At 45.0% G+C, this 14,763-nt stretch overlaps 1 protein-coding gene across 5 annotated transcripts in view; it reads right to left on the bottom strand.

Annotated features, from left to right (window-relative positions):
• Positions 1-14,763, bottom strand: part of LOC140201841 (netrin receptor UNC5D-like) — a 903,393-nt gene that overhangs the window by 226,051 nt on the left and 662,579 nt on the right. The window lies entirely within an intron of this gene.

Raw genomic sequence — 14,763 nt, 5'->3', positions numbered from 1 at the left:
AAAGCTGCTTTTACCATGCCGGTCATCAATTGGCCCATCTGAAAGATGCAGCTGCTCTTCCCAGTGGTTGCCTTGTGTGCCACAGCACTGGTGTCTGGTTTCAGACGACTCAGGGTATAAGAATAGCACATGCAGGAGGCTTGCTCTCTCTCCTTCCATCTCTAGGGGCTCTTCAAACTGAGGTCACAACCCGTGCTGAAGAACCATTGGGAAAATTTGCTCCAGACTCGCACTCTTAGCCAACTATCTGTTTGTAGACCATTTGGTTTTGTAGTTTGTTTAATTTGGGGGGGGGAACTTAGATATTAGGTCGAATCTTTTACTGTTTGTTAATAAATGATTAATCTGCTTATTCATCATCGTGGTCTTCCGTCTCACTCACCAAACCTGTGAACCTGCTTTCACGCTAAAAGTTGACAGTGGGGCATGATGCAGGCTGCCTTCCTTCTCAGCCTGTCAAGTCCTGACTGTACATGTACAAAATGATAGAAATTTGTAATATGCTCCAGCAGAGATTCCTACGCTCCTCTGGATAATTTTGACATTGTGCAATAATATAAAATAATTCCTTTTTATTTGTCAGTGCTTTAGTTTTAATGAAACAGAATTATCATATGAAAAGGATTTATTTAAATCATGTTCATGAAACAGTCACTTTTTCCCTGTCATGTTCTTAGAGCCCTGCTAAAGGCACTGAAACAAGACTCGTTATTACATGAAGGTGCCTTGAGTGTACATATCAGGAGATTAATTACATGATGGAAGAGTACAAGGAGATGCCTGGATCTTGAGGTTATAATGACAATTGGGTGCCGCAGTAACATAGCAGCCAGCACAACACTGTTACTGTCATAGTCCGGTCTGCGAAGTCCGTGTTCCGGTTCACGGTCCGGTCCATGGTTCCTTGTTCCGGGATTTCTAGTTTTCCCCAGTTTCTGTTGTGGGCACATGTTTCTCGTTTTGGGGCAGAGACATAAATACCTCTGCAAACCAGGGATTCCCTAGTGGACTGTCCTGTTCCCCTCCCTGTCTTTTCCCCCCTTGCCTGACTCTCTGCCTGCTCACCCAGCCTGGATACCCCACCTGTATCGCTGAAGTCTTACCGCCGGAGCAAGACCGGATCCTTGTTAGATCAAGATAAGGAACTGTCTTTCGTTGTGTGGAATTGTCTGTCTGCGTCCACACCTTTGCTAGGTAGGTCTGGCCATTTGCCGCTACCTAGTGTTGGGAACTGTCTCTGTGTCCTTGCCTTTGCTAGGTGGGTTCAGCTGTTTGCTGCCACCTTGTGTTGGATCCATCTCTTCATATTCAGTGTTCTATGTATGAGTCCCGGCCCTACATCCTGTTCCCAAGGGGGGGTCCCGGCTCTGTGTTATGTGTGTGAGACCCGGCCCTACGTCCTGTTCCCAAGGAGGGGTCCCGGCTCTGTGTTATGTGCGTGAGTCCCGGCCCTACGTCCTGTTCCCAAGGAGGGGTCCCGGCTCTATGTTCCATGCTCCTGTCTCTTCTAGTCCAAGGCTCCGTGCTCCTGAAGGCCCTCGTCCAGTCTGTGCCTAGTCCAGTCCTATCCGAGTCCTGTCCATGCGCCTTTACCTGTCCTTGTGTCTCGCCCTACCCAAGAGTTCCTCACCCAAGCCATGTCCAGTCCCGTAGCCTCGTCTTGTCCTCGCCTAGTTCTGGAGTCCGAGCCCGAGTCAAGTCCCAGGTTCTGGGTCCTTGCCCAGTCTCTGGTTTGGAGTCCATACCCAAGCCTCCACATTTCAAGACCCAAGACCCCAGCCTGCAGGTCTGAAGACCAAGACCCCAGCCTGCAGGCCTCAAGCCTCAAGACCCCAGCCTGTCTTCAAGCCTCAAGCCTCAAGACCCCAGCCTGTCTCCAAGCCTCAAGCCTCAAGACCCCAGCCTGTCTCCAAGCCTCAAGCCTCAAGACCCCAGCCTGTCTCCAAGCCTCAAGACCCGGCCTCCAGTTCTGCAATCATGTCACGTCCATGTCTGGTTCTGGGGCCCAAGCCCGAGGCAAGACTCAGGTTCTGGGTCGTTGTCCAGTCTCTGGCTTGGGGTCCAAGCCCTAGTCTACATTCTTGTCCCTGCTCCTTGTCTGTATCCTGTCACGTCCCTACTCTAGTCAAGTCCTGTTCCTTGTACTTCAGTGTCTGTGTCTTGCATTTGGGTCCATTCCCAGCACCCCATTGTGACAGTTACAGCTCAGGCCGTTCTGGAGTTCAGAGTTCAATTCTGGCGTTGTTCTGTAAGGAGTCTCTGTACGTCCTCCCCGTGGAATTTGTGGGTTTTCTCAGGGTCCTCTGCTTTCCTTCCACAGTCCAAAGACTAAGGGCAGCACAGTAGCATAGTTAGCACAACACTTTCCTGTTCCTGCGACCTAGGTTCAATTTGCTGACTGTAAGGACTTCCTTTTATGTTCTCCCGGTGACCGCATGGGTTTCCTCCGGGTGCTCCAGTTTCCTCCCACAGTCCAAAGATGTACGGTTGGCAGGTTAATTGGTCATTGTAAATTATACCGTGATTAGGCTAGCGTTAAACTGAGTGATTGCTCGAAGGGCCAGAAGGGCCTACTCCATGCTGTATCTCAATAAAAGAGATGACCTGGGTTATTTAATTAGTCATTGTAAATAATCCCGTGTTTATGTTGGGGTTAATCGGGTTTGTTGGGGGTCGCCAAGGCAGTACAACTGGAAGAGCCGGAAGGTCCTACTCTGCACTATTTCGCTAAATTAAAATAAATAAATAGAATGACTGTGAAACTATCATAATTTGTCGTCTCTGTGCCTGGAAAATGACCAAAATCTTCGCAGTTCTGACGTCCCAAAGATTCTGTCAATGATTCTCTCCACCTCCACTCGTTAGAAAATAATAACATAAGGAATAGGAGCAGGAGTAGGCCATCTGGACTGTCAAGTCTGCTCCACCATTCAATAAGATCATGGCTGATCTGGTCATAGACTCATCTCCACCTACCTGCCTTTTCCCCAGAACCTTTAATTCCCCTACTATGCAAAAGTCTATCCAACGTGGTCTTAAATATACTTACTGAGGTAATCTCCTCCACCATTTCATTGGGCAGAGAATACCACAGATTCACCACCCTCTGGGAAAAGCAGTTCCTCCCCATCTCCATCCTAAATCTTCTCCCCCGAATCTGGAGGCTATGTCCCCTAGTTCTAGTCTCACCTATCAGTGGAAACAACTTTCCTGCCTCTATCTTATCTATCCCTTTCATAATTTTATATGCTTCCATAAGATCTCCTCTCATTCTTCTGAATTCCAGTGAATACAGTCCCAGGTGACTCAATCTCTCCTCATAGTCTAACCCCCTCATCTCTGGAATCAACCTGGTGAACCTCCTCCAAAGCTTCCTCCTTATATCCTTCCTCCTTAAAAGTTGCACTTTTAAGCATCCTTCCCCACTACCTTCGGGCTTAATTTCATCTCCTCCCATTCACATCTCTTCCAGACATACCTTTACACCTGACACCACCACCTCTTCCTCTACACACTACCACTGACCTTACTGTTTATTCTCTCCATGACCTTTTCTTGATCTACACACTACCACTGACCTTACTGTTTATTCTCTCCATGACCTTTTCTCTCTGCTCAACGTACTCTAGAACTTGTTTCTAGTTGGTTTGCTCCAAGTGCTCCTGTTTCTTCCCACATTCCAAACATACAGATTGGGGGTATATTGGCCACATAGGTATAATTGGGCAGTGCAGGCTCAATTGGTTGTTACCGTGCTATATCTCTAATAAAAGCACATCATTGGACATAGTTCTTAGCAGTTCTCAAGAGAGGTCATCATCCTGAAAGCTTGGCTCCATTTTTCTCTCTGCACCATACTCAATTGCAGAGGATATCCATCAACTTTGATTTTTGTTTCTGGTATCCAACATTTGCAGCATTTTTTATAAGAAGAGAGACCGCGATGGGTTTGTAGGAACCATCTGCCTGATTTCTTATTATGCACAGTGGTGTTGGTTTGCAAAGCCAATGACGTCTGGTTGGGATGCTTTTGATTCATATTTTCTTGGTTGGAGTCACAGTCATACTGCATGAAAACAGGCCCCTTGCTCCAATGAGAACACGGCAGCCAACAGTCATCCACTTACATCAATCCCATGCTATTCTTCTCATATAGTCCTGTGCAAAAGTCTTAGGTGTATAAATTTATATATAAATAAACAAACAAACATACATACATATAAACACACACACACACACACACACACACATAAATATATATATATATAGAGCTGGGGTACCTAAGACTTTTACACACTACTGTACATTGATTACAATAGGAAGGGTTTGGGAAACCAAACTATAAGTACATAGTATTAGCTCAGTAGAATTAAGTGTTACTTGGTAACTCGAAAGAATATATAGTACTGTGCAAAAGTCTTAGGTATATATATATGTGTGTGTGTATATATATATGTCCTCGATCTACGCTGGTCAGTCCAGTGGGACCTGAGGGACTGCTGGCAGATGCGTCACTCAGCTCTGTCACTGCTTCCATTTGGATTCCAGCAACACACGGCTACAAAGCTGGAACGTGTGCAGAGCACAGGGATGCTGCGTGGGACTCCAGGGAATGAGTTATAGGAAGAGGATGGAACTTTTTCATTGGAGTGCAGGAAAATTAGATGGAGGTGTATAAAAATATGAATGGTGGGGACATGGGGTAAATGCATAGCCTGTATCTGAGAGTTGGGAAATCAAGAACTGCAGGATATACAGTACTGTGCAAAAGTCTTAATAACATATATATATATAGTTAGGGTGTCCAATACTTTTGCACGGTACTACACATTCACTGTGAATCAGGATGAGAATCAGGTTTATTATCACCGGCATGTGACGTGAAATTTGTTAACTTAGCAGCAGCAGTTCATAATCTAGCAGAGAGAGAGAAAAAAATAATAATAATAATAAATAAAATAAACATAATAATAAATAAACAAGTAAATCAATTCTGTTTATTGAATAGATTTTTAAAAATGTGCAAAAACAGAAAGACTGTATATTAAAAAAATGAGGTAGTGTCCAAGACTTCAATGTCGATTCAGGAATTGGAAGGGGAAGAAGCTGTTCCTGAATCGCTGAGTGTGTGCTTTCAGGCTTCTGTACCTCCTACCTGATGGTAACAGTGAGAAAAGGGCATGATGCCCTGGGTGCTGGAGGTCCTTAATAATGGACGCTGCCTTTCTGAGACACTGCTCCATGAAGATGTTCTGGCTACTTTGTAGGCTAGTACCCAAGATGGAGCTGTCTAGATTTACAATCTTTGGTAGCTTCTTATGCAGTAGACCCTCCATACCAGACAATGATGCAGCTTGTCAGAATGCTCACACGGTACAGCCATAGAAGTTTTTGAGTGTATTTGCTGACATGCCAAATCTCTCCAAACTCCTAATGAAGTATAGCCGCTGTCTTGCCTTCTTTATAACTACATCGATATGTTGGGACCAGGTTAGATTCTCAGAGATCTTGACACCCAGGAACTTGAAGCTGTTCACCCTCTCCACTATTTTTTTATTAAATGCAATCCTGAACAATAGCCAGATCAGAAATGCTGACCAAGTCAACTGGTTCCCAAAGAGAACTCTGAGAGGCCAATCTGATGGTTCACTGCTGCTCAGCAATGGAACACAAAAAAAATCATATGTACAATTAAGAAACATTAAGAAATAGTAGAAATACTGGAGTCATGACGATCATGATGAAGTCAGCTGGAGAGAGATATTTATACACATGCTGTCCTCTGTAATTCAAAGAGATTGAAGGATAAGGTTGCAGGGTGACAAAACGTGACAGGAGCACTTGGAACTAAAAACTAATCCCTACCGGGAGAAAACAGCACCTGTTCTTTCTGCACTGTTCTCCAGCAGTTTAAGGACTAAGTCCAGCCAAACATAACTCACAAGTGCTCTTGAAAGTCAGGGATTAACCCTACCTACCAACAACCAAGCATTGCCATCCTGGTAGCTTATGAAGGAGTATGTGATCTCCCAGAGATGATATGTGTTTGTGCACTCGATTCTTGAAGGCTTGGACCCCATGGTTGCAGATGTTTCCAACCACAGCATCTGGAAGACTGTTCCGAATTCTGATAGCACAGTGAAGGAAGCTTCCATCCAGTGTCTAGGTTCTCGCATCAGGCATAGAAACAGCAGGAGCAGGCACAGATAAACTTGATCGTGTGGTGTGCCATCTCTCATAAGGTGAAGGCAGCATGGCATGAAGGTCTGCAGGACTGTGGCTGGTGTCCATTTTGTATAGCACAGTAGCTGCAGCAACCTGTCGTCTGTGGTGTAAGCTACTGATGGCTAGCTTCTCACGAGCTGTGGCTTCATCTACACCTACAATCCTGAGAGCCTTTCTTTGAATGGAATCAAGCTGGCTGAGGACACTCTGTGAGGCATTCATTCATGATAAGCAGGCATACCCCATGATACTTCGTACCTGGGCTTTGTAAACCGTGGCTCTGCCCCCTTTGTCTAGTCTGGATGCTACTTTCCACAGAGCTCCAAGCCTTTGTCCAGCCTTGTTTGAAACAGTGGAAATGTGTTTATCCCACACCAACCTGCTGTCAATATTAACACCAAGGATTACTAGCTCCTTCTTTAAATCCAGCTTGCAGTTCCCAAAATACAGGTCGGGGGTAGATGGATTCCGCTTCCTAGACATCACCATCGCCTTGCACTTAGTAGGCTCAAAGTTGACATTCTAGTCATCTGCCCAGGCTTCTTCTGTTCCCTCTGTGAGGATCTGGTATGTCTTCCTTCATCTTACTCTTCCTGAAGTCCACAATCAGCTCTTTCGTCTTACTGACGTTGAGTGCCAGGTTGTTGCTGCAGCACCATTCCACTAGCTGGCATACCTTAATCCTGTTTGCCCTCTCGTCACCACCTGAGATTCTACCAACAATGGTTGTATCGTCAGCAAATTTGTAGATGGTATTTGAACTATGCCTAGCCACACAGTCATGTGTATATAGAGAGTAGAGCAGTGGGCTAAGCATTCACCCCTGAGGTGTGCCAGTGTTGATTGTCAGCGAGGAGGATATGTTATCATTAATCTGCATAGATTGTGGTCTTCTGGTTAGGAAGTCAAGGATCCAATTGCAGAGGGAGGTTCAGAGGCTCAGGTTCTGCAACTTCTCAATCAGGATTGTGGGAATGATGGTATTAAATGCTGAGCTATAGTCAATGAACAGCATCCTGACTTAGGTGTTTATGTTGTCTGGGTGGTGTAAAGCCACGTGGAGAGCCATTGAAACTGTGCCATTGAGAGGGGGGAGATTTAATAGGAACTTGAAGGGCAAATTTTACACCCTGAGAGTGGTCCATATATGTAATGAACTACCAGAGCAGGTGCATTAACAATGTTTAAAAGGTATTTGGATAGGACCATGGATCAGAAGGGTTTAGGAGAGGGGTTCCAACCATTCCTATGCCATAGACTGCTATCATTAACCGAGGGGTCCATGGACCTTGGATTGGGAACTCTTGGTTTAGAGGAATGAGGGCTGAACATGGGCAAATGGTCTAGCTTGGATGGGCACCTTAGCAACATACACAAAAATGCTAGAGAAACTCAGCAAGCCAGGCAGCGTCTAGAAGAAGAGTACAGCCAATGTTTCGGCCCCAAACATCAACTATACTCTCTTCCTAGATGCTGCCCGCCTGGCCTATTAGGTCCTCCAGCATTTTTGAGTGTTGCACAGATTTCCCGCATCTTCAGAATTTCCCTCGTCTGTGATTGGATGGGAATCTTGGTCAGCATGAACCAGTAGGGCTGAGTGGTCTGTTTCTGTGCTGTATGATTCACATTTGAGCCTGTTAGAATCTCTCATCTTTACGCTTTATAACCTCACTCTATGCTCCAGCATCAACCAGACCAGTAGATCAGAGATATTTAGAAACATCCTCAGCCCCTCACAGAATTTGACAGCAGGCTAAACTCAGTGCCCTAGCCTTGTTCACAGTTACAAAAGTGATTTAGATATTGGGGATTCAACAGACTCTGGGATCAGGAACCTAAATTTTTAAATTTGTTCATTCACAGGATGTAACTATTGCTGGCAACTGTCAGCATTTGCTGTCCATCACCTAACCTGCCTGAACTGAGGAGATAACTGAGGAGGTAGTCAAGTGTTTTGAGTCTGGACTCACAGATAGGCAACACTGGATAAGGACATTTGTAAATCAGATGGATTTTTGCAGCAATCCGGATAACATCACAAATTTTAATTCTTGATTCATTACTTGAATGTAAATTCTCCAGTTGCCATGGAGAGGATTAAGCTTACGTCTTTGAACCACTACACTGCTGCTATTTTAGTTATCGAACCAAACTGTTCTTGTCCCCCATTTTCAGAGGCCTGTTTCTAACTTTTCTGCCTAAATTGCCCAACAAATAGAAATAATTTCTTTCCTCTTACCCGATATTTCAGTAATTGAACAAAAAATTGCAATGGAGCATCTAAATTTCAAAGCCTTGCTTATGCAGCAATGTTTGCAATTTAACCCTTGGTGCTCAAGATCCAGATATCAATTCCACACTCTCTCCAAGGCTGATTCATCCTATCTAACTTGTATCGGCCAGAATCGAAGCAGAACTCGGAGTCTGGCATACACAGGGCAATAGAACATAAATGGGTATCCTTGGGATATTCTTCAGAGCCCACCATTCGTGTGACCTAGTAACCTGTTACAGTAAATGAATAATTGAAAGTAATACAGTATGTTTCCATTTATCATTGAACTGAGACAGAATTGTAAGCATCCCTGATAATTAATTGTGAAGTTTCAGTAGGTTTGTTTTATGGCTACCATCTGCACACTCAAGTCACCTTGCTCTGTCCAATACGCCAGATTGTGCCTATAACCCTCCAAGTTATCAGCGATCCTCCAATTGATGTGCACTTTCAAAGCCAGCAGGGAACAGTGGACTAAATAGCCTCCTTTACCATTGCAATATCCTCAGTGGAAACTCTTAAGTGATGAGCTGTGTTGGAAATCACTTTTTTTAAGTACTTTTCATAAGCTACTAGATGAATTAATGTAACACTATAGTTGTAGTTTAATTATTTGAACATTTACTAAAGTTGTATTTTAATTATAACTTGTACTTTTTAAACAAACATGTATTTTTCACAGTATGTGGTTGTTCGGCCCCACTTACTGGAGAAGGAGGTACAGCAATTACACCTTTCATTGGCTAAGTATGAGCACACGACACACAAGATGTAATTGGGCAACTATTGATTGGTTTATTTTTATCTAAGGAATTTCTGTTGTCTGGATTATAAAAGACCAAGGATTTTTCAGAGGCGTCATCTTCATCTTCACCTACTTCACTATTCATTCATCCTTATTTTGTTTCTCAACACTTTACTTTGCTTATTATTTGTATGTCTGTTTGTATTTTAAAATAAACAATCACTAAGAACTAGGACTGCTCGCTGTTTTAACTCCTGGAAGAACCCTAAGGATTAGAACAGTAACAGAGACCCACCAGCTGCTTCCCAGGGGCACGCCATAATTGGTTGAAATATCGAAGGAACTAACAAAAACGTGTGCTTGGTCAATAATGGTAGGTATGAAGAAACAACAGAAGACCATCCATGGAAGATTCTGCGGATGCTGAAAATCAGGAAGAACTCGAACAACATTCAGCATCGATGGGGGGAAGTCGACGATTGGTGAGTCCCTTCATCAGGACTGGAAGGAGTACAGAATAAAAAGAGTGGGGGGGAGGAGAAGCACAGGCTGGCAGGAAATGAGAAGGGTGGGCGGGCGGGGCAGGGGAATGAAGCAAGAAGCTGGGAGGCGATAGGTGGATGTGGTAAAGGGCTGAAGAAGAAGGAATCTGATAGGAGACGACAGTAGACAATGGGATAAAAGGAAGGAGATGAAGAACCAAAAAGAGGTGGCGGGCAGATCATGAGGGGAGCAGAGGGGATGAGAAGCAGTGAGGTGGGGAAGCGGGTACACAGGGGAAACAAAGGTGAGTGGTTACTGGGAGTTAGGCAAATACAGTACACTGCAAAGGTCTTAGGCATACAAACATATAGCTCGGGTGCCTATGACTTTTGCACAGTACTGTTATTGGTTTAACTAGGAAGTGGTTGGGAAACAGAAATAAGAGTACCTAGCTTTGTATTAGATCAGTAGCATTAAGTGGTTAACTGGTAACTGAAAAGACATAATATATGTTACAGTGCAGAAGTCTTAGGCACCTTAGCCTAAAACGTTTGCACAGTACTGTAGATGTTAATGCTGCTAGAGTGTTGGCATGTGGTCAAGTGGTTAAGGTGTCGGTCTAGTGATCTGAAGGTCGCTAGTTCGAGCCTCAGCTGAGGCAGCGTCTTGTGTCCTTGAGCAAGGCACTTAACCACACATTGCTCTGCGACGACACCGGTGCCAAGCTGATCGGCCCTAGTGCCCTCCTCTTGGACAACATCAGTGGTGCGGAGAGGGGAGACTTGCAGCATGGGCAACTGCCAGTCTTTCATACAACCTTGCCCAGGCCTGCGCCCTGGAAACCTTCCAAGGCACAAATCCATTGTCTCACAAGACTAACGGACGCCTATTAATGCTGCCAGATTGGAGACTACCAAGATGGAATATATAACATTGCTTCTCCAACCAGCACTTGTCCTCATTGTGGCAACAGAGGAGGCTGTGAACAGATATGTGGGTGTGGGAACGGGAAGTGGAATTGAAATGGGTGACCGCTCAGAGATCCTGGCTATTACCATGGACAGAGTGAAGGTGCTCAATGAAACAGGCCCCAATTTGCGTCAGGTCTCATTGACTTAAAGGAGGCTGCACCAGGAGCACCAGATGCAATAGGTGACCCCAACAGACTTGCACATAAAGCTCCACGTGGATGGACTGTTTGGTGGCCCTGAGAGAGGAGGTGCAGGGGCAGGTGTAGCACTTGTCACACTTGCGGGGATAGTTGCCAGGAGGGAGATCAGTGGGGAGGGATGACCAGGCAAGGAAGTTGCAGGGAAAGCAATCCCTACAAAAAGCAGGGGTGGTGAGGGGAGAAGGTGATAGGATCCTGCTGGAGGTGGCGGAAGCCACTGAGAATGATGTGTTGGATTGCGGAGGCTTGTGGTGTAGATACAGACAAGGGAACCCGATCCGTACTGTGTCGGGGTGGGATGGGGTGAGCAGGAAATGGAAGGGATGGAGGTGAGCACAGCTTTTATAGTGGTGGCAGGGAAGTTCCATTTTCTGGAAAAGGAAGAGAATATCTAGGATGTCCTGGAATGGAAAACCTCATCCTGAGAGCAGTTGTGGTGGATGTGGACGGGTGACCATCTGGTCTTGTCTGAGAGATCAGCTGGTGGAGTAACAAGCGCACAGTGGCTCTGGGCAAGCACTGAGGTCCTTCGAAGAAGTGAGAGTCAGTGTTGGGCATAGACTGAGGTGTCTCTATAGGAGAAGTAGCCCACTGTTTAATTAGAGGGTGTTTACCATCATCCTTTGAAGTGAACAGTTATCCAAGCCCTCTTGTAAATGATGGGTGACGAGATGGAGATACGTCACTACCAAAGGAGGTGTAAGGTGATCCTTCCCTCCACTAACCTGTAGGTCACCCTTAGGAAAGGTGTAGCACCTGGTTAACCACCCCTCCAGTCAAGGTCTGGTGAAGCCATGGGAACAGGTAGTGGGTGGTCGTATGAGCAGCTGGTGCCCACGTCATACCAACATGGCATATAACAAACGAATAAAGTCGTAAGTGACAATACAAAATACTTCCTGCCACTGGAAATCTGCAATAAACAACAAAAAAAGAAAATGCGGGAAACACTTCATAGAGAGACGGAGTTCACATTTCAGGCTGAAAATACTTCATCAATTGCATGATGTCTCAAAAGAATTTCAACATTTTTGAGGACATCGTCTGAAGTGAAAGCAAAGTTCGTGGAAAGAGCACTGCTGATGCAGCATTTAATAGCCTTATTTAAGTAGATAAAAATTTTTCGTTGTGAACTATGATTTCCACTCTGCTCGGAAACACGTTCTGATTATCAAACCACTTTTGTGGTGAAGGATTGACGAAATGTGTGTAATCAATAAGCAGTAAGATTGGTGAGAAAGGTCTTTATCCTGTTAATTAGTGGTCAGTGAAGGATTGTAAAATGAATACCAGCATTCAAAAGAAATCATAAACACAAGAGATTCAGCAGCTGCTGGAAATCCAGAGCTGCACATACTGAAGGAGCTCAGCTCAGCTGATCAGGCAGCATCTATGGAGAGGATTAAACAGTCGATATATCAGGCTGAGACCCTTCTTCAGGTCTGGAAAGGGAATGGGAAGAAGTCAGAATGAGAAGGCGGGTGTGGAGGGAGGGCAAGGAATACACCAGGCAAGTGATAGGTGAAACCAGGTCAGTGGGTTGGGGGTAGGGGATGAAGTAAGGAGTAGGGAGGTGATAGGTGGAAGAGATAGGCTGAAGAAGATAGGAGAGGTCAGTGGACCATGGAATAAAGGGAAGGAGATGGCGAGCCAGAAGGACGTGATGGGAAGGTCATGAGGGCAGTGGAGGGGTAGAGCAGCAGTGAGGTGGGGCACAGTAATGAGGGGAAACAAAAGTGAGCGGTTACTGGAAATGAGAGAAGTAGATATTAATAGGTAGGTGGAAGAGGTAAAGAGCTGAAGAAGAAGGAATCTGATAGGAGAGGAGAGTATACCAGGGGAAATGGGGAAGGAGGAGGGACAGCAGAGGGAAGTTCAAAGGAGAAGTGAAGGATTAAAAGAGAGCCAGAATGGTGAATGGAATAAGAGAGAAGGGGCAGAGGGGAGAAATTACCAGACGTTAGAAAAATAGATGTTCATGCCGTCAGGTTGGAGGCCACCCCGACAGAATATGAGGTGTTGCCTCCTTGTGGCAGTGGAGAAGGCCATGGACTGACATGGAATGGGAATGCAGAATAGAATTAAAACGCCTGACTGCCAGGAAAACCCACCTTCTAAAATCATCATCCGGAATGCTGCGCACATAATAACATTTCACATGGGGTCAGTTTTGCTTCAGATAACGTTCCAGGTTCTGAGCTTCAAGTTTGTGGGTTTAAATCCAGCTCAGAATATTGTATAGGCTGAGCTTCCCGTGAATTACTGATAGACTGTTGCACTTTCAAGAGAGTTACACCAAGGTTCCATTTGCTCTCCCAAGATCGCACACTTTTATTTGGATTGAAGCCTTGGGATTTCTCTCTGCTCTCCCGGTCAATCAACCTTACTAAAAGATCACCAACTCATGATATGCAGACCGAGGCAGAGGGACAGGTAGTGTGGCTGAGGCAACCCATCTACAGGAGGACTTGGGCAGGTTGCATGAACGGGTAATGAAGTGGCAAATGGAATAAAGTTAAGGCAAGTGTACGGTCATGCACTTTGGTAGGAAGAATAAAGGTATAGCCTATTTTCTAAAAGAGCCATGTAAGAAGGTTGGGCACTTCCATCAGGGATAGCACAATCACATTGGGCCGAATGGCCTTCTGTGCTGGAACCATTCTATGAGTCTAAGGGAAATATTTCCTTGTTTGTTATGTTTTTTGTTCACTTTACAGCATTCCAGGACTCAGTATCAAATTCTGTAAGCTAATGCCATAACAAATTCTCCCATTAGGAATATTGTGTTCAGTTATAGTCACCGCTTTATAGGACGTGTGTGGAAGCCTTAGAGAGGGTGCAGAGGAGGTTTTCCAGGATACTGCCTGGATTAGAGGCATGTCTTACAGGCTATGTCACGTTGTGTACTGGCAACATTGGAACTGAAGTGCGGAGGAAAGAGAGACTCTGATCTAGAGTCAGCAAAGAGAACTTATTCATAGTAATTCCAAAAGAACATCAGTGGCTCAGCTGAGCAACACCGCGAGATGAGGCATTCTCTAAACTAGGACCCTGCAATTAGTGCTAAACAGTCATCCGCTTAAATAATACAAGTAACATAGAATCAAACTTAACAAGCTTAGAGATAAGGCACCAGGAGACCACATTTCAAAGGGTAAGTCGCTCAAGAAAGACATAAGGAACTCTAAATGATTGATTACTGTTATTAAACAACAATTAGCCAATTCAGGTACTCTGAAAAGCTCAGAGCCCAGTGCTGTCTGGTGCCCCACACACATACATCCTCATTACAGGCAGTGTGAACTAGGGCTTTTCTCTTTGGAGCAAAGAAGGATGCGAGGTGAGGTGATAGATGTACAAGATGATACGAGACATTGACAGAGTGGACAATCAGAAACGTTTTCCCAGGGCAGAAATGGCTAATACAAGGGGGTGTAATTTTAAGGTGACTGGAGGAAGGTATAGGCATGATGTCAGAGGTAAGTCGTTACACAGAGAGTGGTAGGTGTGTGGAGCACCTGGCCAGGGGTGGTTGTAGGGGTAGATATATTAGAGGGATTAAGAGGCTCTTAGGTCAATATATGGCTGATAGAAAAATGGAGGTCTATGTAGGAGATGTTGGAAATCCAAAGCAACACTCACAAAATGCTGGAGGAACTCAGGAGGCCAGGCAGCATCTATAGAAAAGTGTCTCGGCCTGAAGCATCAACTGTTTACTCTTTTCCATAGATGCTGCCTGGCCTGCTGAGTTCCTCCAGCATATTGTGTGTATTGTTTGTCTATGTAGGAGGAAAGGGTTAGATTGATCTCAGAGTAGGTTAATATGTCAGTACAACACTCTGGGCCAAAGAGCTTGTACTGTTC

This window comes from Mobula birostris, chromosome 8 (genome assembly GCF_030028105.1).
Source record: "Mobula birostris isolate sMobBir1 chromosome 8, sMobBir1.hap1, whole genome shotgun sequence".
Taxonomy (NCBI): Eukaryota; Metazoa; Chordata; class Chondrichthyes; order Myliobatiformes; family Myliobatidae; genus Mobula; species Mobula birostris.
The sequence above is the reverse complement of the archived record's forward strand: the minus strand, read 5'-3'. Positions and strand labels throughout refer to the sequence as shown.